Here is a 21,667-nt window from a genome sequence, read left to right as displayed (position 1 = left end):
GGAGGAATATGCCTTGCTTACCTGGGATGTTCTGGGTGTGAACTAGCTATATTTGTAGCAGCGGTATTAAAGCATTATATTCCGAATGCATTTCCTCCTCTTGCAGCAGGTTAGAAGGTTGCTCCAGCAAGTATTGAAGACTATTTATTTTAAATGCAAGTGCACAGCTGTCATGTCTTTGTTTTTTTTACCTTCACTTTTTAAATATGCCAGTAGGCGTTTTGTCGGTGTGTTAGAGAAATGGCTGGGAGAACATACTTGATAAATTTTACAAAGGAAAAAAAAAATATTTGTAGCTGCTTTTCGTTATGTTGTCAAGATGGGATTATCAGTCTGTCTCTGGCAGCAACACTGGCCTAGGAGTCTGTCCCGTCTCTCTCCGGGGATCGCTCGAGCCTCCCCTGAGCCCACAGGTCCTGCTGTGCAGCAGTCCGTCGGAGCCGGCTGTAAAGTACGCGACTCCAAGGATCTGGACAAATAGCGTTGGTAAATTTTAAGCTGACTTGATTGCTGAGGAAGACATCGTGTGTAAACACACCCTCAGTGCCTGGCTGAAGTACCCACGCTGGGCCTACGTTGCCAGGCATTAACCAGAAGTGCTGCAAACGAGTAGTGCAGTATTTGGGCTTTGCAGAAAGTCACCGTGTCCAAAGTAGTTGATGTTGAGGTGCTGGTTGAACATGTAATCAGTCCAACCATACGCATCTTCTAATTGCGTCTTCATCCTCAAAGGGTCGCTCTCTGATGGAGCTGTAAGTGACAGAGAACTGCAAAGCTGGGGGCTCTTGGACTTGCCTTCAAAGCGAGCGGTCGCTATTATAGTGGTAGGCGAATCCTTTGAACTCGGGAGCTGCCAGCGCCGAGAGGCCAGGCAATTCTCCGGGGTACTTGGCAACCCACAGATTTTTGTTCGTTTACAAGCAGAGCCAGGCCAGCTCTCCTATTCATGCCTCCGATTGCTGGAACCGGGGTTGGCGGCATACTTAGCATGCATAGCTGTTATCCGAGTCATGTCAATCGCTGCAAAACCAGGAGAAAATGAAGGCAGGAGTACATGGGAGAGCTTTGCTTGCCATTGCCCAGGCGACTCGTTTTGAGCTAGATAAAACATTAGCTCATCGCTGCTGCGGTTTTATTGCCTTACGGCATTTTGAGTGGAACCAAACACCCAAGGGTGAAAAGAAGTGGGAGAAGGGTAAAGGGAAGGGACAAACCAGCCCTGGCACTTGAAAGCAAACGACGGCTGCGTGGGCAGAAGGGCTGCCTGTGTTACTGCAGCGGGGTTTCTTTTTCCGACCTGTGTCGCAGCGCCCTGGCCCTGCTCACCCCTCGGCAGAAGCTGGCTGCCAGTAACGCCGTTGCCAAATGTCTAATTACAGTGTTCAATCCTAATGATTTGTGCAAAAGAAGGGACCTGGAATCAAGTGTGACGAGGCTGATGGGGAAAAGCTTCCAGTACGGTGTGATTTTACTTAAGGTCATTTAACCCACCCCACTTCTCTCTCAGGTTTTGCAGGGCTGGGGCAGAGCAGGGGGCAGGGGTTGCGGCTCCATCAAATTTAGATGTTTTTATTCTACTCTTCTTCTCGACTTTCTAGGTACTGCTGTTCCCAGAGGGGCCACTACCGACTTGCCAAGTCTCTTGCTGTGTGTAACCCTTGCTCTGCCGGCCTCGGGAAGGCTGGGGACAGGGGTGGCAGCCCCAGGGGTGCCCGTGGGGCAGGGGGTCTCCTGCCTGGGGGGCCGGGCCGCGGAGGCTCTGGCCAGCAGATGGCAAAGCTGCTACACGCTGTCCTGCGCTCCAGGCACCATGCAAAGGGTAGGGCAGCTCTGCATCCAGTGTGTTTTGCTGATCACATAGATGAAGCTATATACATAATTTTGTTTGGGGAAAAAAAGTCCCCTATGTTCCCAGGGAGCCTGCGAGGTGGCCAGGTGCTGGGACACAGGGTCCCCAGGCACCAGCCACGAGCCCTGGCTCTCATCTGCTCCCTGTGATGGACCAGAAAGATGCTGTTCTAGTACACTCAGGAGACATTTTCATAAAGCTGGGAAAGTAATTCTCCACGGGGAGCTAGAACTACTTGAACACCCCCACTGTCTCAGATAGCAGAGCTAGCCACAGAGAATTTTGGGTACTTCGGGACTGAATTACTCTTCACAGTCAATAACAGGCCAGATAAATACAGAAGTTTCATCAACACAGAGATCTCCGCTAACTGGCGGTGGGAGCGTACATCGTCCTATGTGGGATGCAGTTACACACGTTCTTCCTTGTTGCCGAAAGCAAAAGAGCATAATTAATGTGAAAGTAGGAAGCTCCCCGACTCCTTGTCTCTGTGGAGGGAGCGTGTTCCAGTTCTCCCACCCTCTGAACAATGTATGGAGCGGACATGGTTGAATACCTTTTTGCCTTCATGCTTTATGCAATTCTCTCCTTGGTTTTTTTCCCCATCGTGGCTGGTATTTTTGTTTGCTTTCCTTTTGCCTTATCTGCTACACACTGAAATGTGGTTTTGTTATGAAAAGTGGCTTTTTGTTACCTAGCGTTTTGTGTAGTATTAGTTTGGTGAGTATTTTGGGAATAGAGCCGCTCCCTCAGGTTTTCCCCGTCACATCTGGTGCCTCAGTAGATAACTTACTGCAAGGTTTAGCCTAGAAGACCTCTTCCACGTGCACAAACGCCAAGTGTACTAGACCTGTTGGCTCAGTTTAGTCAAACTAATATAATTTAAAACCTTGGTTCAGAAACGGGCTATGCTGTCTAGTCTGAACTTCACATTCACCAAAAAGAGCCTTATTCTAAAACCAAAACGCCTGAATTTCTTCCTTTATGGCAAGTCATATATCTGTCAGTTTTTCTTGTGTAAAAATAAATACAATCTTATTGCAAGGTAACTTAAAAGGTGAGAATTTTCTCTCGCCGATTATAAGGTAAAGTCTGTCTTCACAGAGGCTTTTACCTGGCGTAACCTCAAGAAAATGTGGCATTTTTTCAGTGCAGACAAGTTCTTACGCGTGGAGGCTGAGGTGAGCTCAGCCATGCTGTGCGCTCGCTTCGGGGGCAGCCACTGCTGTAAAACCAACGTGATTCAATCAGCACAAAGGATGGGCCTGTCCTTTTGCCTCTTTTCCCTATCGGTGCAGAGTGTTAATGGGAGCTCCAAAAGCAAAGTTAGGTCACTCCTAATCAAAAGGCAGAAGCCAGTTCCGTCAGCCTCCTTTTATGTTACATTTTTCTTTGTTATTCTCCATGTTGGAGCTGTAGACTTTCTTGCTTCTAGTGTCTTACGCTGTGCAGAGACAGAAGCATCTATCCATTAATTTGTCTCAAGTTTCAGGCACAATCAATCTTTCATACAGTGCTGCTGTGATATTATATATCTTTTTTATCTTTTTTTTTTTTATTCTGACATTTAACACTCTCAAAACTGAAAACTGAATTTTGAATACACTGAAATTCCTTGACTTGCACTGAAACATCCACTCCAAACCTTACTATTTCTCCGCCACAATTCATCCTCAACTAATTTTCCCCCATCTTCTCCCAGCGATAGCTCTGAGGTGTGTCTGGTCTGGGTTGGATTCACCTCTTGTGTCAGACGTGAAAAGGTAGATTAAACTCTGCGCCTACAGCAATGGAGAGAGTATCAAACAACCGCATCTCCTGGATTTTCCACTTGAGAGCGATTTATTTTGCTCTTAGAAGAGCCAGATGACTGAGATGAGCAGATTTATCTGTGTTTTATGCTTTTTGCAAAGGGTTGGTATTCGAGATGGTGGCGAGGGTCTCGGGCTGGCAGCTCCGGTCCGTGCCCTGATCCCACGCCCTGCCCTGCCCGTGGCCGCCCGGCCGGGCACCCAACATCTGCGTTTACACCAGAACTGCTCTTAGGCCAAAAATCACAACTGTGGAAAAAACACAGCGAGTCTTTTGAAAACTTTAAGCAAGAGAGAAATAATTTTCCTTTTCCTACTGATTCACATAATCTTTGTTTTCCTTTCCTGTCCTCCTTTTATGCACATTCTTTCTCTCTTCGTTACTGGTTTCCTGGATGCCAGGATGCCCTTTCCCTCTAACGCTCTCATCACCTCCTTACCACAATTGTGTCTGAAACCGTACTGCTCTCTGCCAGGTCTGTTGCCACGCTCTTACACTGATGGAAAAAACATAATAGTACAGTTTGAATCAGGGGTAAAATATTTAACGTAATTTGGGTGTTGAAACATGCAGCTGTGCAGCCTAATTGGGTTTAGACTGGACCTATATATAAAAATCCATAGCCATATATATCTCTCTCTGTGCATCTATATATAGATACAGCTGCAGTGGCAGAATGGGTCATCCGCAGCTTCCAGCGGGAAGAGACACCCAGAGTCGTTCTGCAGTTTTGACGACTGAGTTTGGCACTGTCCCCCGTTTCAGGTGCCCTGATTACGACTCCTGTGCTATATTTTATATCCCATTTGTTGTCCAAGTATTTTACCATGGCTGGGAACACGTTGATTGCGGCTGGGTTGGACTCTTTGCTTTAGGGAAACCTGACAATGTGGCCCGCTCTTTTTAACTCGCGCTTTCTTCTTTTGTTGGTCAGGTACTCCACGTTTATTTTGTCCTAAATTGTGTATACTTGCCTCTTTGATGTGCGAAAGCAGCAATTTTAAGGAATGTTCAAATATGTTCAAGCAACTGGTAGGCATTGAACGGCGCATGCAGAAGAGAGAGCCCTCCCTTAGGGAGCTTCCTGAGGAGTTCGTATTGGGAAGGGACGGCTGGATCTTTCACAACAGGGAGGTACGGCTGTGTTGGCTAACGCTGACTGTGGTCACATTGTATATGGAGATAACAACTTGGCCTTTGGATGTGAGGTTGGAATTTCTGTGGGGGAATGGAGGTATTTCTGCTTGCAAGCTGGTGTAGGCAAGGCTGAGAGACAGGTAGTGTTTTCTGCAACGTTAGACTGGCATCCCACGCTGGAAAAAGACAGCTTCCCTGCCTGGGAAAATATTATTTCTCTCCACTAGCCCATTGTGAAGGCTGCTGGATGGCAGACAATGTGTCCTGCTGTGTGGGCAGACGTTAATCAAATTGTCTCGCGACGGTTGTTCTGCTATCGGCAATCGCCACCTTTCCAAATCGCGATGGCTGTCTCATCCGCTGCTTTGCCTCTTTGGAAAAGGCATGAAACAGGCTTGGAAAGAGGCATGCTGTTGTCGCGCTGCCTGTGGCCAAACGGAGTTGGAGTCAAACAAGCCGTGTCAAAAATTACCCTGAGAAGCAGAGAGTTTACAATGAAAGTCAGATTACCTGGCTTGGAACACTTTCTAAATATAATGGCTTTTGCTATCTCAGTGCAAGAGGTAGGACAGCAAACGCTGGTGCTCCTGTCGCGTACAGGTGGAGACCCAAACGCCGAGGCAGCAGCACATACGGGTTGAACCTGGCAAGTGGCAGGAGCAGGAAGGACGAGGGGGTCGGAGCTGCCGGCTGGCTGCGGGCAGGAGGGTGGGAGCTGTTCCGGGGACTCTATCAGGAGGTCCCAACCCAGGTTTGAAGGGTTAACTTGAAAAAGGTTTTTTTCCCTGTGTCTCAGCACTGTCTGGTCTTAGCCACGATGGGAATTAGAAGTGACAACATACCGCAGGGGAGCTGTTCTCATGGGGATTGCGTCGCGCCTGAAGCCGGACATGCCAGAAACCTCCCGAGAGAGGCTGGTCTGGCAGACCCTTGGATGACTCGGCCGACACCAGCAATGGTTTGGCTGAGCATCTCAGCTTCCAAAGTGAAAGGAGCTTTCAAGTTTTTTGGCGTTCACCTCTCCTAGCATACCAAGATGTTTTCCAAGCCAGACGCGATGGAGCAGGGCGAGCTGGTGAGACAGGCTCTGCTTTCCCCTGGCAGAGGCAGCGCAATCCCTTCCTGCCTCGCCGTGATCTCCTTGGAGAAGCGTAGGGAAGGCATGACTCCAGGGGGGAGTGCTGGGACAGGCTTTCCTGGCCTCGGCAGCATCCCAGCGCCAAGGGAGACCTCCTACGTGAAGGAGCGCCTGCAGATGAGGGCGATGACTCGAAGCAGCACTGCAACGCCACGCAGCTGGAGAGCAATGCAATGCAAAAAAAAAAAAAAAAAAAAAAAGAATTACATGTATAGAATAGTAATACCACCTGAAAAGCCCAGTAGCTAATACCCAGCGAATGTATTCCTTGTGGCACTGTACTTCCCTGTTGTTTCTGATATTCTAGATCTCCCTTGCAAATGAGGTGTGAACATCCTTAAGAAGAGAGAGGTGACCTGGGATTCGCGGCTGCGAGGTGCTGAGTTCTGGGAGCTGCTGCCGGCCGCTCTCACCGGGCAGGACAGGCCCTTCTGCGGGGCGTGCACGCCGGCCGCCGGTCACGGAGAAGCTGAATAATGTTCTTGGCCTCAGCACGGTGACTCGGTTGCGTTGACTGCTGTATCTCTTGGAAACATCCCGTGTCTGCTGTGGAAAAGGCAAGGAGTAATTTTGTCAGAAAGTAAAGACGTGATTTTTCAATGACATCGCTCTGCTGTAGATGCTGGCACAATAGCTTGCAGGGTTCTCTCGGGGACTGAATGGAAATGTCATATGCATTGCTATGGCCAAACACAAACAGATATTTCCAAAGTAATATGGCTATGAAATAATTCTATGTGAGATAATGGCAACTAAGAAGCACACATGACAACAATCTGGTGAGACCAAATACTTGTTTCAGTCAAAATTTGAGTTTTTTGGTCTGATTTTAAATGCAGTGATTCAAAAAGCTTTTTCATGCAGCAGAGAAGCCTCTTTTGCTATTTTGAAGCTTACCACAGAAAGCTGAGAGAGAGACAGAAATATAGGTGCAGCTTCTTAAGTATATCTTCTGCATAACATGAAAATCAAAACAAGGATCCTGACATTAGGTCAGGACAAGACGAAAGACTAAAGCTGTGTGTTGTTCAATATCAAAATACAAAGCCCAGCATTATGTGACACTAATGCATTACCATGGGCAGCTTGAGGCCCATCGGGTCCGTCTGATGAGGTTCTGCCACCGTCCCATCTGTTTTGCATTCATCTGTCACTGAGACTCAGAGCTACCGGAGAGGAAGAAGAACTGGCAATGTCATGCAGTGGCTTTTTGACATCAATACAAGCAGTGTGGGAATTGCTAGGGGTTGTTTCCTTGTAGTTATGAGCATCAAAATGTAACATGGGGGGAAAACCCGCAAGTTCTATAAATACCACATCATCTCCCACTTCTGAGTAAATACAATTGTCATTCTTCAAAATTTCTAGACCGAAAGCTACATTTCTAGACCGAACCGCCGCATTTCAGCTGTTCTCTAACAAAAGGAGACAAGGCGTGTCGGACTCGGCATGTCAGCTTCCTGCCGGTACAGTCTGAATCTTCCTGTAGGCTCCGCTACGACCACTAGACGAAAAAGGTACCGTATGGACTCCGTTAGCTGCAATGAGCTGTATACGATTGTCTTAAAACAAATTAGATCAAGATTTGGCTGACAGCAGATGTTAAAAGGAAGAACAAGTAAGAGCAGCGATATACCCAGCAGGACTGAGGTTTCCTTTAGCTCGGCACCCCGTCTCCGGCAGCACCAGCAGTCGGTACCCAGGGAAGAGGAAAAAAATGGATAAACAGACACTGAAAAGTCCCTGAGCCTCTAGAGTGCAAAGTATTTCTTTTAACTCCTACTTTATTACCCCTCCTAGTAGGCTTTTTTTCAGTCCTCGGTGACACCTACTAAAGAGTAAATGCTCTTTGTATTCCCCATGGGCTGCCCTACTTTACATCATCGCCTTGGAGATAGAAAACACAATTCTGTGCAAAAGCAGTATCTGCTTGTCCCGATTCCTGATTTGTGTTTTTTATCAGAGGTGAGGAAGCAAAACCCTGACCCCGCTGAAATCCCTGGGCAGGTCACGGTTCATGTTCGGTGCAGGGGCTGCAGCTTTGGGAGGTGAAGGCGAGGCAAAGAGAAGGACTTCGGGCATTCCTTGCAGGTCGTGGCACAGCTCGCCGTTTCTACCCTTTCTGCGGTGCTTTTGTTATTGAGCAGTTTCCATGGTGCCCCTGCTTTGTCTGCAGACCTGTCTGCAGGCAGCGCTCTTCTCGAATACGCCACACAAGATGATTTTACGAGGCGGTGCATTGCGTTGCGTGCCTGCGCTGCCAAGCTGTAGCACAGGCTGCTAAGCATCAGCCGCCACAAATATCTTGCAGGCTGTCTCTCGGGTGCATCTTCAGGAAGCACGAATTGATGTGTTTTAACTGAAGGGAACGATATAGATGATATCTGAGAATCCAGCTCAGCCTTTCGCCGGTCATCTTTGGCAAATTAAAATAACAAGAGGAGGGCTCTTATTGCTGCTGGCAATGTAGTGTTGCTGTTAAAAAAAAAAAAAAAAAAAGCAATAGAGGGCATAACAAGAAAAAGCAGCCGTGCTGCTTGCTGCAGCACTCTGCACATTTTATCTGCATCTGAAATGGGTGTCAAAGTACATGATCCGTATATGTAACACAGCATCGCTCCCCTCACACAGAGACTGGCGAGGATGAGGTCAAGCTCATTTATCTGTTATCCAGCTGTTAATTCTCTGCTAACTGTTCTGATACCAGAGCACTGACCCCCTCAACTGCTTCGGCAGGTGACCGGGAGGACCTCAGGGTCCTCCCGTCAGGTACAAAGTCAGAAGGACTGAGTATCCTGGCCCCTGTTTTTTATGCTCAGGAATAATATCCCTTGAGAAACCTTGAGCTTTGAGGGGTAGAGGCTGTTCAGAGGGTAATGGTGGAGTGCTTATGGCCCAATACTAGAAATATTTCAGCAAGAAAACCAGTTACATGAACCTTACAGGCTGTTCATCCAAAAAGAACTGGAGTGTAAAATCACTGCCCAAATGAAAAAGCAGGCAAAAGGGCAAAGCTGTGCTAACGGGGGGGTTTAACTCCCACGCACAGCAGAGGGTACATGAAATGGTGGAAATAAGGCTGGAAGTCTGTTAGCAGGCTGTGTACAGGCATGCAATTTAATCCAGGACCTGCAGATATCAATAAGAAATGGAACAATACTAGAGTTAGTATCAAAGTGTAGAGAGAATATAACCGAGGACACAAGGGCAGCTTAGAAAGAGAGATGTCCTAGTCACAAAAACTCAATACTGGGAGCAGAAAAGAGGTTTTCTTCATTAAGGTGAAGCTTGTACTGTGTGTTGGGATAGAACAGGTTGCTCCCCAAAGCTGGACATGAACATGAATGGTTTGTAAGTCTTGGCAGAGGTTTTCAAAGATGCCTAGAAAATTATAATGCCCATTTAAATAGGAATTGGTCATCCAAGTTCCTTAGGCGGTCCTGAAAATCACAACCATTCTGCACTGCATCTAATTTTCAGTCAGATTTTTCCCCTTTGCTTCTTTTTTCTCTCCTCTTCTAGCACCGTCCCCAGCTGGCACAGACCTCCAGCTGAAGCCTGAGCCAAATAGCAGGGCTTTGAAACACGGCGTTCGAGCAGCCTCGGCGGGGCAGGAGAGAGGATCGTCCGTCCCTGCTGAGGCCATTCAGAGCTGAATCTGTGGCAGCCGTTACACACCAGCCAACCGCTATCTTCCCACCCTCTCGCTTTTGGCCCATTTTTGTACCTCTAATGTGGAAACACGAAGCCGGATCAGCAGCAGTGAAAGTCAAGACCTGTAAGATGTAGTTTCAATGTTGTTTTTTTTCTTGGCTGATGTTAGCATACATCGTACCATGCACCTGACCTGTTTGGGCTACGGCTTCTGGGCTACGCGTCGGCTCTGGCAGAGATGACGGGAGCGTATGTCCTTCAAGCTGGAGGATGCTTTGCGAAGGAGCGTTAGGCAAAGGACGGCGCGCGCTGAGCACGTCCTGTGGAGCAGGGCACGTGGCACAGAAGGTGGGACTTCAGAGAGGCAAGTCCCCAGCACACGTGATCCTCTGCTGAAGCAACGTCCCCAAAGAGCTTAAATTGACGTAGATGAATGTCGTCCTTCCCTGCTCTCCTCAATTATTCCAAGCCGAGCAGCGCTGAATCACTACCTGCATCAGTATCAGTCCTCCTCTTCAAGCAGGGCACAGGCTGGCTGGGAAACCATGCCCAAAGCGCTGTCGCCATAAGAAAGAAAACAGGAACTGAGAAAATTGGATCGTTCTGTATACATCTGTATTGTTTCACCCTGTACATGGGGGCTTTGCACTGGTCACCAGCAGGACATATGCTGGTTTCCTCCTCCTTCCCTCCTTGCTGCCAGGAAGCGCTAACTGGCTACCAGAGCTTGTTCTTTTTTGCCTCTGACTGAGAAGTTTCTTGAACCACAGAAACAAAATTAGGACAGGGTCCCTTGGGGCTCTTCTGGGTTGTTCCCACGCCCAAGGTTGAACCTCTCTGGATTATTTGGGGTCAGGAGAGAGATTTTTCCACGATCAGCCAGTGCTGTGGGCTATATCAATAAAAGACCATAGGGAGCTTCTCTGCACTAGATTAACTTCCTAGGACCCCCTGGGAATTTTACTATGTCCTTGATTCTCCACACCCACCCCCAGCCACTCCACACTGGAATGGGCTGTACCCAAACGCAGAGGTGAGGGCAGTCCTCCACCTGGCGAAGGCTTGGGAGATAGGAAAGGAGAGAAAAAAAGCTTCCTTATTTCGGAGGTAAGTGGTAAAATACCCCGGCAAGAAAACAGGAGGGAAAACTAGCCCCGAATGTGAGCAGGATCATTGGTGCCATCTAAGACAGGAACAGCGTCGCAAGCTTCCCTTGGAGCCACCCTCCAACAGCACCGTTAAATACCGCAGACTTCAAACTGAAGCTTAGCCATGGCCAGAGCACTGCTGTCCTCTCACCTGTCTCTTCGTTTTCCACTAATTCCCCCCCGCTCCACCCTTCTCATTGACTAAGTAGCTGATTCCCACCAGTTATTATTGCTTCTCAGCCCTCCTTATCCTCCGGATCCATCCAGTCTATCCCTGGTGCTGGAGTTCCTGAGCTCCTCAGCCGCGGTGCCAGCCTGCAGCAGGCTGGAAATGTGCTGGTACATCTCAGGAATAAATCTGTTTGATGTGCGCGAGGTATTGTGGTGCCAGGCACCCCGACGGGATCCAAGGAGAAGATATGGGCAGGCGCCGCTTCTGGAAATACTAGGAGAGGGAGAGTGGTAACGGAAGAAATACAGGTAAGCAGGATGAAAGGTCTTGTAGCAAACGGAAAGGTGTATCTTGCAGTTGTGTTTGGCTTGAGTTTTACGTTTTTACTTGCCTCTAAGTCTGAACTTACTTTTCTACAGGTTTGTAAAAATGTCATGCGCACCTGCAACATACAAATGAGAAATAACAGCTTTCCCCATCAAACAGCTGGCGTCTCTTGTTCAGTAAAAGATACGCCACATGTTACAAAAAGCTGCTGTCCTCCTTGCAAATCTGCGTGAAGGGTTTCCAGTCTGCTCTGAAACACAAAGACTCTTTCAGCCTTTGTTAGGTGCTAGGTAATGCTTAAGTGAAGGTTACCGTATGGTCTATGAGCTAGGCAAAAATTAAGAATGAGTGATACAAATGTAATACATGTGCTGATTATGGGAGAAATACACATGGAGTGAGTGCCAGCTCTCCAAGCGGGCTGAAAGACGTAAATTTATTTGTGGTTCTGCGTCGTCGACTGTGCAGCATCTTCGCGCCTAGCCAGTTGCGATAACAACCTGAAACAAGTTTCCGTTCAAAGCGAGGTTTTATTCTCCCTCCATCCCGCGCCGCTCCCACCGCTCGCCCTGGGCTGGCACCAGCACATGCTCCTGCAGCAGGGCAGCTGGCAAACAGCCCTCCAAAAAACATCAGCCTGCAGCTGGATCCGGCTGGCCACCCCGCTGCCAAAGCGTCCGCAAGGAAAGGATGTAGGGATATGAAGCTGGAGATGGGGCTAAAGGTATTGGCTAAATCCCGGCGCAAACAAGACTAAGTATTTTTCAAATTAATTGGCTGGTAGGAGTAAATTTAGCATGTCCCTAATGCAATAAAAATGATGGTGATTTTTGAGTCTCTGCTTCCAGAGACCGATTTTAGCTGATAACACTAGAAAGCGGGAGGGCTGATAAGATTATACAAACTGGAGCAGGTTCTCGCGCCTGGGGCAGGGCGGGAGCTCGCGTTTCGCAGAGGAACGCTTTTGATTAATGGTTTTCCTACACCTGATATTGAAGAACAAAACTATTTTTGGAAAGCAACTTGTGCGAAGCAGCAAATTTCTTCTTTGCTGAATAAGGAGATCACTTTTTTTAATATGCTAGCAGGCAGATCGCTACATAAGTAGACAGGTATTTTGGTGAGGATTTCTGACGTGGTGCCATACTTAAACGCAAGCGAGCGAAGGTTTCCTTGGCCTGGAAGGGGCGTAGCAAGCTCCCATGGCTAAAATTTGGGAATAAGTGAGTATAATTAACTTTCAGAACCACTTGCCTAGGGATATAATGGAATCATTTTAACCTGACGATTTCAAATCGTCTGTCTAACGTAGCTCCGCCAGCTGTTTGGGGTTTGCTATAGGAGTCACCGAGGGAAATTGTATTCCCAGAAATTCCTGTCTTACGCGGGAGATCAGACTGTGTGATTATAGGGTCCCTCGTGGCTTTAAAATATCTGAATGTAGGCAGCGGGGAATAATTCTTCCCCCGTCGTGTTCCACCCAGATAAAGGCCAAACAGCATTCAGCAGTTTAAAACTCCGCACGCATTTCTGTGCAATTAGGTGATGGAGGATGATGATAATTGCACCTGAAAACACCCGCATTTTTCTAAAACCCTAAGCTGCAGCTTTAATCCTGTATGTTGAAACGGGAAGGTACACGATGTCATAATTTAAAACAAAGCCCCACCCAGTGCGTTCTGCCCACTGCCCGGGGAAGCCCGGGCTGTGGCCACCCACTCGCCGCGGGGCTGGGTCTGTGGGGTGGCTGCGGGTATAGGGTGGGTGGGTGCGCGCGTAGAGTGGGTGTGGGAGTGTTGGGGGCAGCTGTGGAGGAGTGTGTGCGAGGCTGTATGTGCGACAGATGTATGTGTGAGGGGGTGTGTGCGTGAGGGGGGGTGCGGGTGCGTGCCCGTGGGTTGTGTGAGGGGTGTGTATGTGTGTGTGGGGGTGTGTTCGTGCCCGTGGCGTGTGCGAGGACGAGGCGGGTCCTCCCGCCGTGCCCCCCCCGCCGGCGCCGCCCGCTCTCCGGCAGCGGCGGAGCTGTCCATGATCTCATCGGCAGCCCGGCCCCCGCCTCCGCGCCCCTCCGCGCCCGCCGCCGCCTGCGGACACCCCGCCGCGCCGCACCGGCTCCCCCGCACGCCCACCCGCCCACGGGCCGGGCGTGCGGCCGCGCTGCAGCGGAGCCCGGCTCCCGGGAAGGTCACCCCCGCGGCGCGGGGCCGGGGCGGCTGCGGGGCCGTGGGCCCCGGCATGGTGGCGGCCGCGGGGCGCCGCCGGCCGCGGGGCTGAGGAGAGGCGGGCGCCGGCGGGAAGGAGCCGCGGGGCGAGAAGATGGCTTCCCCCGCGCCCCCCGCGCCGGGAGGCGGGCCCTCGCCCCCCGCCGGCCCGCCGCGCCTTCGCCAGGTGGGTGCGCGCCGCGGCGGCGGCGACACGCGTGTCCGCGCCCGGCGTGGGGCCGCGCCTGCGCGGGCGGCAGGTGCGGCGGCGAGTTGGGGGGGCGGAGGACACGCGGGGCTCAGCCTGCCGGGGAGGGGGTCACCCCGCGCGCGCGCGCGACGCGGGTGGGCAACGGCTCTCGCCGCGCGCCGGGGCCAGGCGGGACTCGGTGGCCGGGAGCCGGCGGGGCTGCTGCGGGGGGGGCGGGAAGGGAGCCCCGCTTGGACCGGGACGGGGAGCGGAGGTATTGGGTAGTGGGTGGGTGGATGGGTGGATGCTTTTCTATTCTCTGCTCATCATTCAATAAAAAAACCCACCCCGTAAAATAACACCCCCACCCTGCACCCACCCCGAAATTATTTCCGGCAGCGCACCTGCGCAGGTGTGCCCGTGCAGTCACACGCAGAGAGGGAAGCGCGTGCGCAACTTCACACGGTTGCGAGCAATGGTGGTGCACCGCGATGTATCTTGTGGTGCATTCCTGCTGTAGCAGAGCATATCGAAAGGCATGAATAAAATCTTAATTAACGTAATGCAGCAATTTTCAAGCGGCTGCTGCCGCTCTTGCTGTACGCAACACTTTTCTGCTTGCATCTATCCCCTGGTTAGATGGTTCTCACCGCTCTGGTTTGCGGCGGCTGCTGCACTGATTTACATTTGGAATGGTGAAGTTGGTCGCAGGAGTTGTTTGAAGATCTCTGCCGGCTGGATTGGCACGGCCGAGCTGCTGGGGGTTTTGCGGGGCTCACGCCATGAGCACTTGGTGTCTCCTGAAAATGGGAGAGGCAGAAGCGGGGGGACACGGTGCTGGTGTGTTCAGTTTGCTCCTTCCTGCCAAGGCTGTGATGTTACTGTGGTAAGATTAATAAAGAAAAAGCTGTTGCAAAGGAGGATTCCTGATGAGTAATCAGATCAGCGTAGTATGTACGTACTCAAACATAAATCCAAATATAAATCCCATCCTGCTCCTTTTTTTTTCTTTTTCGTTTTCACTGAGAAGCTGGCGGTGCCCTCGGCGAGGAGATGTCAGGGGTCTGCAGTTGGGACAGGCGTCTGAAAGTTGGGAGGAGGTTTGGGCTGGGTAACTTAAGCAAAAAGGCCTTTGTGTGGGTTTGCTTCTGACCCCGGCTGGAAATGCCACAAGAACAGTGGCATTTCCCCTCACCCCCACGTATTTTGGCACTTCCCATTTCCTTCCCCGCTGGAAACTGGAAGGAAAAAAAGTGTCTGATTTTAGTCGCTAAGTTTGGTTTTTGGAGGGAGAAAAATGAGCAGGGATCTCTCCAGTTTATTGGCAATCCAGACTAGGTGCAATCGGCAGGACAGATGAAGAGCGTCGGGGGGTGAAAAGAAGTTCCAGGTAGTAAAGGAAAGGCCTGGCGACGAAGACCCCAAGCACCGGGGATCCTCATGAAACCTGGCTTCTGTTTGTGTGTAACTTATTCCGCGTGCTTCCTGGAACCGGGCAGGCGGGATCCTTCCAAGCAGCGACCGAGACCCGCAGTGACAGCTCCTCTCCCACGCTGATCCTGTTTCAAACCTTCAGTTCGCTCCTCAGCAGCACGCGTAACACGAGGTTGCCAGTGATTTAATTTGAATAGCAAGCAATTATCACCGTTAATAGTGCTTAATAACAAGCGGTTGCCGCTAGCTGCCGATGGAGACGAAGGAACGGGAAGCCCTGCTAGACCAACAAGCTGTTTTCGCCTCGGTCGTTCCAAATGCGGGGACAGTTTGCGTTATTGAGGAGGTAATCGGGCAACCAATATAGCCGATACAGCAACAGAACAGCCCCACACACCGCCGAGGAAGAGTCCAGCACCAAACCCAGGCCGCTGCGTTCTGGGGAGCGTTCTGAATTGACTTTTCACGGGGTTATTTATTTTACATGAGAATGAGACGACAGTGTAATATCCTGAATGAGTATGCGGAAACGGCTCGTGAAAAAAAATTGACTACTACAGTTGTTTTACTGTCTTCCTGTGCATTTTGTCCACTCTATTTAGAGTTATTTTTAATTGCGTTTAGAACGAAATCACTCATCAGACATGTTTTTGAACTACTGTGGTAGAGTCTAGTATTTATTTGAATTTTTGCTGCTTTTCAATAAGATAGCATACATACAGCTTACTGGGTGACCTTCACAGGAATTTAAAAGTCCGTGAATAAATGCACAGAGCCACTCAAGACTAAGGTAAAGAGCACAGCAATGGCTAAACTCAATCAATTTTTCTATTAATCACTACCGGCCTCCCACTGTACCAAGCAGCTCTTAGGAGGGAAGGAGAGTAGACTTGGGAGAGTACGAAACAGAAGGGAGGTGAACACATCTGCTTAAACTGTTGCCCTGACTGTTCTGTTATCACAGTGCGCTTACCCCAGTAGCCCTTAATGAAAACTGAAATCAGCAACACGCTGAATTCCCGCTGCGCCGGGGCCTCTCAGAGGTCCTTGAGGCTGGTCCCATCCTTCAGCTTGATAGCGGAAGTCACTGAAGAAGCGGTTTGAACTGAAGTTACATTTGTGGAGTTTTTAGAGATCTATCAATCTGTCCTTTATGTTAAATATATATTTGGGGGCGCTGGCAGAACTGAGACCGTTGTTTGCATTGTGAGCTGTGAACCTGTTTTAGCAAGAACTGTATTTTACCTTAAACACCTGGGTTGTACCATTTAAAGTTGTGCTTAAAGTACACCTTGCCGAGTCAAGTACTGCAGTCGGATACCAGTGAAATTCGGTATGTGAAGTTTAAGAATGTACCAAGCAAAAAGCCAAGCTATTGTCAACTACACCGTTGGAGACCATCGTGTTTGGAATAGGGTGGATGTCGTTTCTCTCATTAGTAGTCACGTGAGTTACTTCCACTTTTTTTCCTTCTAATTGTCAAGGCTGTACTTCTCTTGTCAAAAGAAAATTTAAACACTTTTCCTCACATTAAAAAATACAACCATATTAATAAAATTTGCAAACCAAATACTAAGTGTCTTGCATTAGAACACTTGATCGGTAGAAGAAAACAAAGCAACAAAAATAGTATCGAAGGGCAAGACGGGGATGCTGGGTTGATGTTGTGACATGGATCCATGACTAAATGAACCCCCTTAGGGATTTCCCCCTGCCCCTTTGGCAGGCGGGTCCCTTCTTCCAGCCTCCGTGGAAGCTATTCCAATGTTTGACCTCCACATGTGCGGCAGGGTCTACTGCACCCGACTGCCTTCCTCAGCCACCCCACGCGTAACCGCAAGGTGCACTGCCGTTTCTGATGACCCTCCGCACTGTAAAATCAAGCTGGCTTCAGAAGAACAGCTTCAGGTTACTGTATTAGGACCTGACTGATGGATTAAAAGTAGTTCAGAGGAAGAAAGAAATGACTGAAAGTACAAAAGGATAGAGATCGCACTAGGGTTCAGTTCTGGTCCTTCGAACAACCAAAAGATTTCAGTGAGGAATCCTGTTTAATTTGGCATTGTGATTTTATGTGAGTGTGTTTCTGTGAGTAAAATAATGGAAACAGGGCTAAACCCCCCTCTTACTAACTGTTCCCTGGGAAATATTTTTAATCCATTGAAATTGCAAGTTGCCTAACTCATTAGCAGGAAAAACATCCAATAATAATTGTACTGTTTAAAGGGCAACATAAAATTAAGGTAGTTTATTGCTTTGGACTTGAGCTGAGTATATGTCTGGTTAAATAGAAACAGGCCAGCAATACTAAAACTTGTGAATACATGTATTGGACAATGCTAGTTTTACAATGCAGTGAAGAATCTACTACTAAAGAACGCCTTTACTAGAAGAGACGGAATATCCTCTCGCTCGTGTTGTGGATGCTTTGAAGGGCTGAATTGTGTCTGGTGACTTTGCTGCATTCTAAAGGGAAAAGTGAAAATTAAACTGAGGTACAGGTATCTGAATATATATACTGTGCAAGCCTATAGATAGCTTAGAAATGACAACATGTCAGCTGTAGAAATAAAGTCAATGGTAGAGCTAGGCAAGAAATAGTTTTTCAGTTTTGTGAAGGTATTAAGTGCTCCAGAGTTTTGCTGCGTCACACTTGGACAAACCTTTCAACATTTTTCGTGAAGTAAAGAGAAAAGTGCATAAACAGGTACTGCCCATCTTCCCTGGGCTGTGAGACGGGCGGCTGGAAACACCCTTTCTGCCTTGTTTGGAGCAAGAGGCTGAGACGGGGATTGCCACATCGCTAACCCTCAGACTGTTCTGGGGTCCTTGTTTGAGAACCAGTTCTCCTGTTGTAAGTGTCCCGCTCAGCGTTGTCTGCCACGGCACTCGGTGCTGCTGTCCTACTGCGCCCCTGAGCACGCCTGAATGAATCGATGGTCTTAAGCCATTATCTGATATGAAAAGGAGTGTCTTTTACTGTGATTTAACTGATCTCGGTCAAAGTCGCTTATCATCGAGCAATGTACAGCAGTCACATGGGAATTTTCCTGGTGTCATGCCATTATTGATCCCCCTGAAATCCCTTTATTCCATGTCATTCTCTTTTGGTAAAAGACCTGTCTGTAAAACGATTCCCGGAACTGGAAGTCCTCCTTTTCCTATTCAAGCTCTTTTTTTTTTTTTTCTAAAATATGGTTGGACGTATTTGGAAATGCAGGTATGTCCAAAAGGACATAAAGGATTCTGGGGTGCCGAACTCACAGCTTGGAGTGGAAACCAAAACGGGAGAGAGAACACCCACCATGGAGTTCAGAAGAAGAGCGCTGGTGTGGATGTGGGAAGATGCAGAACAGAGCTCCTGTCATTCTGTTTCTCCGGGGATGTTTCCGTGGCAAAATTGTCCCGTATTGCAAAATCCGTGAAAGCAAGATATTTGCTTAAGTACTTAAAAGAGTAGAATATGAGATTCAGATTTTAATCTTTAATTAAGATTAAAATCCTTCAGATTTTACCCAATACCTCATTACTAGGAGAGCCAAAGTCAGCACAAGCAGTTGAGATCGCTGGAAATAAGACATATGTCTGGCCTTGTGTATTGTGCCAAACGTGACCCTGGGATGCAATAGCAATTCATCTCGATGCTCAAATTATACAGTTTTTCAGCCTGTCAGATTACATAAACTCTAACAGATGTGGTCTAATCGGTATGAGGTCTCCACCTAGGGCTTGACAAAAATCTGTTACAGGGAGCACTGCAATTGGTGCGTGGGACCGCAGGAATGAGTTTTCTTCTTTTTATTTTCTTTTCTCAAGGAGTTTTCCCTTCTAACTCTACTGGATTTTCTCTCTTACTATTTTATACTTTTCTCCTGTAAAGGAGGAGGAAACAAGCCCTGCTAAAAACTTGTATGCCGCTGCAGTGTTAGAGGTCATCTTCTGGACCATTCATACTAGGGACTATTCATATACCTGCGGTGTGCTTCGGTGCTGCCTTTTCTAGCCCACTGCTCTTATCCCACTCCCCAGGCTTTTCCTACTGCAGGATGTTCTGTGTCCCCTACTGAGGGTTGGTGGGATTTGAGGATATTTGAAGCTTCTCTTCCATGGGTGGTTTAGACTGATGCCTCTCCCAGCCCACCCTTGCAGTAGCTTTGCTTTGGACAATATGTTATTTGCCTTCGCCTCTTTGCTGGTGTGGATTCTAGTTCCATGATTTCAAAACTTAGATTGGTTTGAATTCCCTGTTTTCAAGGTTTCTTTGAACTTTAATTTGATTCAAGCTTATTTTTAACTTTGCCTTCTGCTGCTATGAAGGATTAGAAGTAATTTGTTCAAAACTAGAATGACTTGAAAATCAGCGTAATGAAATACTCGCTTAGGTGTCCCAGCACTGAGTAAAGAGAACATCTATCAAAACGAACGTTTCTATTTCTGTGAACCATGTATGCCATATCAAAGGGAAAAGGGTGCTAGAAAATGTCTTCTCGCCGATTTGAAATGATGAAACACAATGCGTAATGAACCTGTTGCATAATAGATGTAGGCTAATGTAGGAAAAAGTAATTACAGTTAGTGCGTAAATGACTACATGTATCTAGATTACATATAAAAATTACTATGCTACAGTCTTATTTAGGTTGCAAAATGAAGCACTTCATAGTTACAAACTAATAGAATTGAGGACTGTGCAGTCTTGATTCTGTCCCCTTCTGTATCTCTCCTTTACACTGAATCGGGCTCTGGAAAAAAACGCTTTAGTGATCATATAATTAGAAACTGAATCACAATATATGATAACACACCGTAGGATAACAAACATACTTCTGCCAATTTTTTTTAGGCCTACAATCAAGAAAAGGGAAACAGTAATTTTGGAAAGCTTGCTTCCCAGCCAAACGTGAAGGGAATTTGCAAGCGGAGATTAAAGGTACAGGTCCGGCTCCAGGTCTTTACCCCGGCAAAGTTCTCCTATCACCTGGGGGCTGGGCCTTGGCGTATGGCTGGACTGCAGGAAGATTATCTGATCCTTGGAGGCAAAGAGTATATATATAAGGGAGGTGAAATCTTTTAAAATGCTTGCTTTCTGTAGCATTCAGCGAGGGAATCGCAAACGATCACGGCAGGAAGGGGTATATTGCGATGGATCACACACGAAGCACGTACCAGAGAGGACGGATGGGAAGAACAACGAAACTAATTGCCGGTGCTGTGTAAAGCTGACGTTTGGAGTAGAGAAAGCCTAAGAGGGACGCTTTCTAAAAGCAAAAGCAACCTCAGCTAGAAGGTTAGTCCGCTGCTTAACAGTTCAGCTCAGTATTGATGTTTCAGTCACCTGAATACTCTAAACAATCTCCAGGCAGGCAATAGAGATACTGGAGCTTTTTAAAAAAGTAGCAAAAATTCTCCATAATAAAAATCTGGTATATGCAAAATTGCAGCCAGTCCTTGGTGCTCAGTCCCATTTCCATGACATACAGTAACCGAAAGGTAGAGCCTGCGGGACCGCGGGTTGGGTGCATTTAGTCAAATTGGAAGTTAGCAGATCCTTTCGATGGCACGTGAGATTCTAAAATGAGGGAACTACGGTGAATTGTCCCGATTTGTGCAGAAAATGCGTGCGAAGATTTACCACTGCCATGAAAACCACTTCAGTTTGAGCTAGCATTTTTAGCCTGCTGTGGAGGGGAAGAAATAAAGTTTTTAAATCCATTCATGTTCCAAACAGGTCTTTTCTTGGTTTGTAGAGAAGAGCGTGGAAAAGCAAAAAAAGAAAAGAAAAAAGTAAAGCGATTTGCAAGCGCATTGTCTGTCAGCTGGCATTAAACCTGTTCCCAGACTGAGTTAATTTAGTAAATAGTGTCAGGTGCCCTGATGTATGTGTAATATCTAAACCAGGTGGAAAGGAAAATAGACAAGGTGTCGTTCAAATATTATGACTTACTCCCCGAGTGTATAAAAACAGAAATTGATGATTTTATACCTATCAAAGGGTTGATGCATACAGGCCTGCCGGCGCTGGGACACCCCCAAAAATAAACCCAGCAGGAGACGGTTTGCTGCTGAGCTGCCTTACAGTTTTACGCTGGAAAGCAAACCCCTTGAAACCCAACCAGGCTGCTGCCGAAACGCAGGCGGAGAGGGTTTTTGGGGGGGAAGACGTCCCTGGAGGGCGATGGGCTCAGGGAGACCCGGCTGCGGGCAGCCCTCAGGGACCGCTGAGCCTCCCCCCGCTCCGCCCACAGCCAATATATTGAAAATAAAGATGATTTTCTGTCGCATACATTACAGTTGGGTCTTTAGGGATGTGGAGAGAAACTAGGAGGATAACTGACTGCGAAGGGCATCGTCCCGCCTAAATTCCTGAGGAAAAAATGTCCTTAATCTCCTCAGTGTTCTTTTTGGCCTGGCCTGGTGCCTCACCCCTCACAGCCGCTGGCAGAGCTGGGGACAGCCTGCTCCTGCTCCTGCTCCTGCTCCTGCTCCTGCTCCTGCTCCTGCTCCCGCCCCCGAGCCTGCTCACGGGGAATTACACCCAGCCGGTGCTAACTGTGAGGCAGGTCCCTCACACAAAGGTCCTGTAACTCACCTGGGCAGGCTGTAGA

At 48.3% G+C, this 21,667-nt stretch overlaps 1 long non-coding RNA gene across 2 annotated transcripts; it reads left to right on the top strand.

Annotated features, from left to right (window-relative positions):
• Positions 1-1,725: 1,725 nt before the first annotated feature.
• Positions 1,726-12,905, top strand: LOC142082279 (uncharacterized). Of its 2 annotated transcripts, XR_012673648.1 has the most exons (5): positions 1,726-4,426; positions 4,596-6,432; positions 7,305-7,453; positions 9,459-11,218; positions 11,330-12,905. It is a non-coding gene; the product is annotated as an uncharacterized LOC142082279 (long non-coding RNA). The 2 variants fall into 2 exon arrangements; XR_012673647.1 differs by having other exon boundaries at positions 1,726-6,432.
• Positions 12,906-21,667: the final 8,762 nt, after the last annotated feature.

This window comes from Calonectris borealis, chromosome 4 (assembly GCF_964195595.1).
Source record: "Calonectris borealis chromosome 4, bCalBor7.hap1.2, whole genome shotgun sequence".
Taxonomy (NCBI): Eukaryota; Metazoa; Chordata; class Aves; order Procellariiformes; family Procellariidae; genus Calonectris; species Calonectris borealis.
This window is presented reverse-complemented; position numbering and strand designations above follow the sequence as displayed.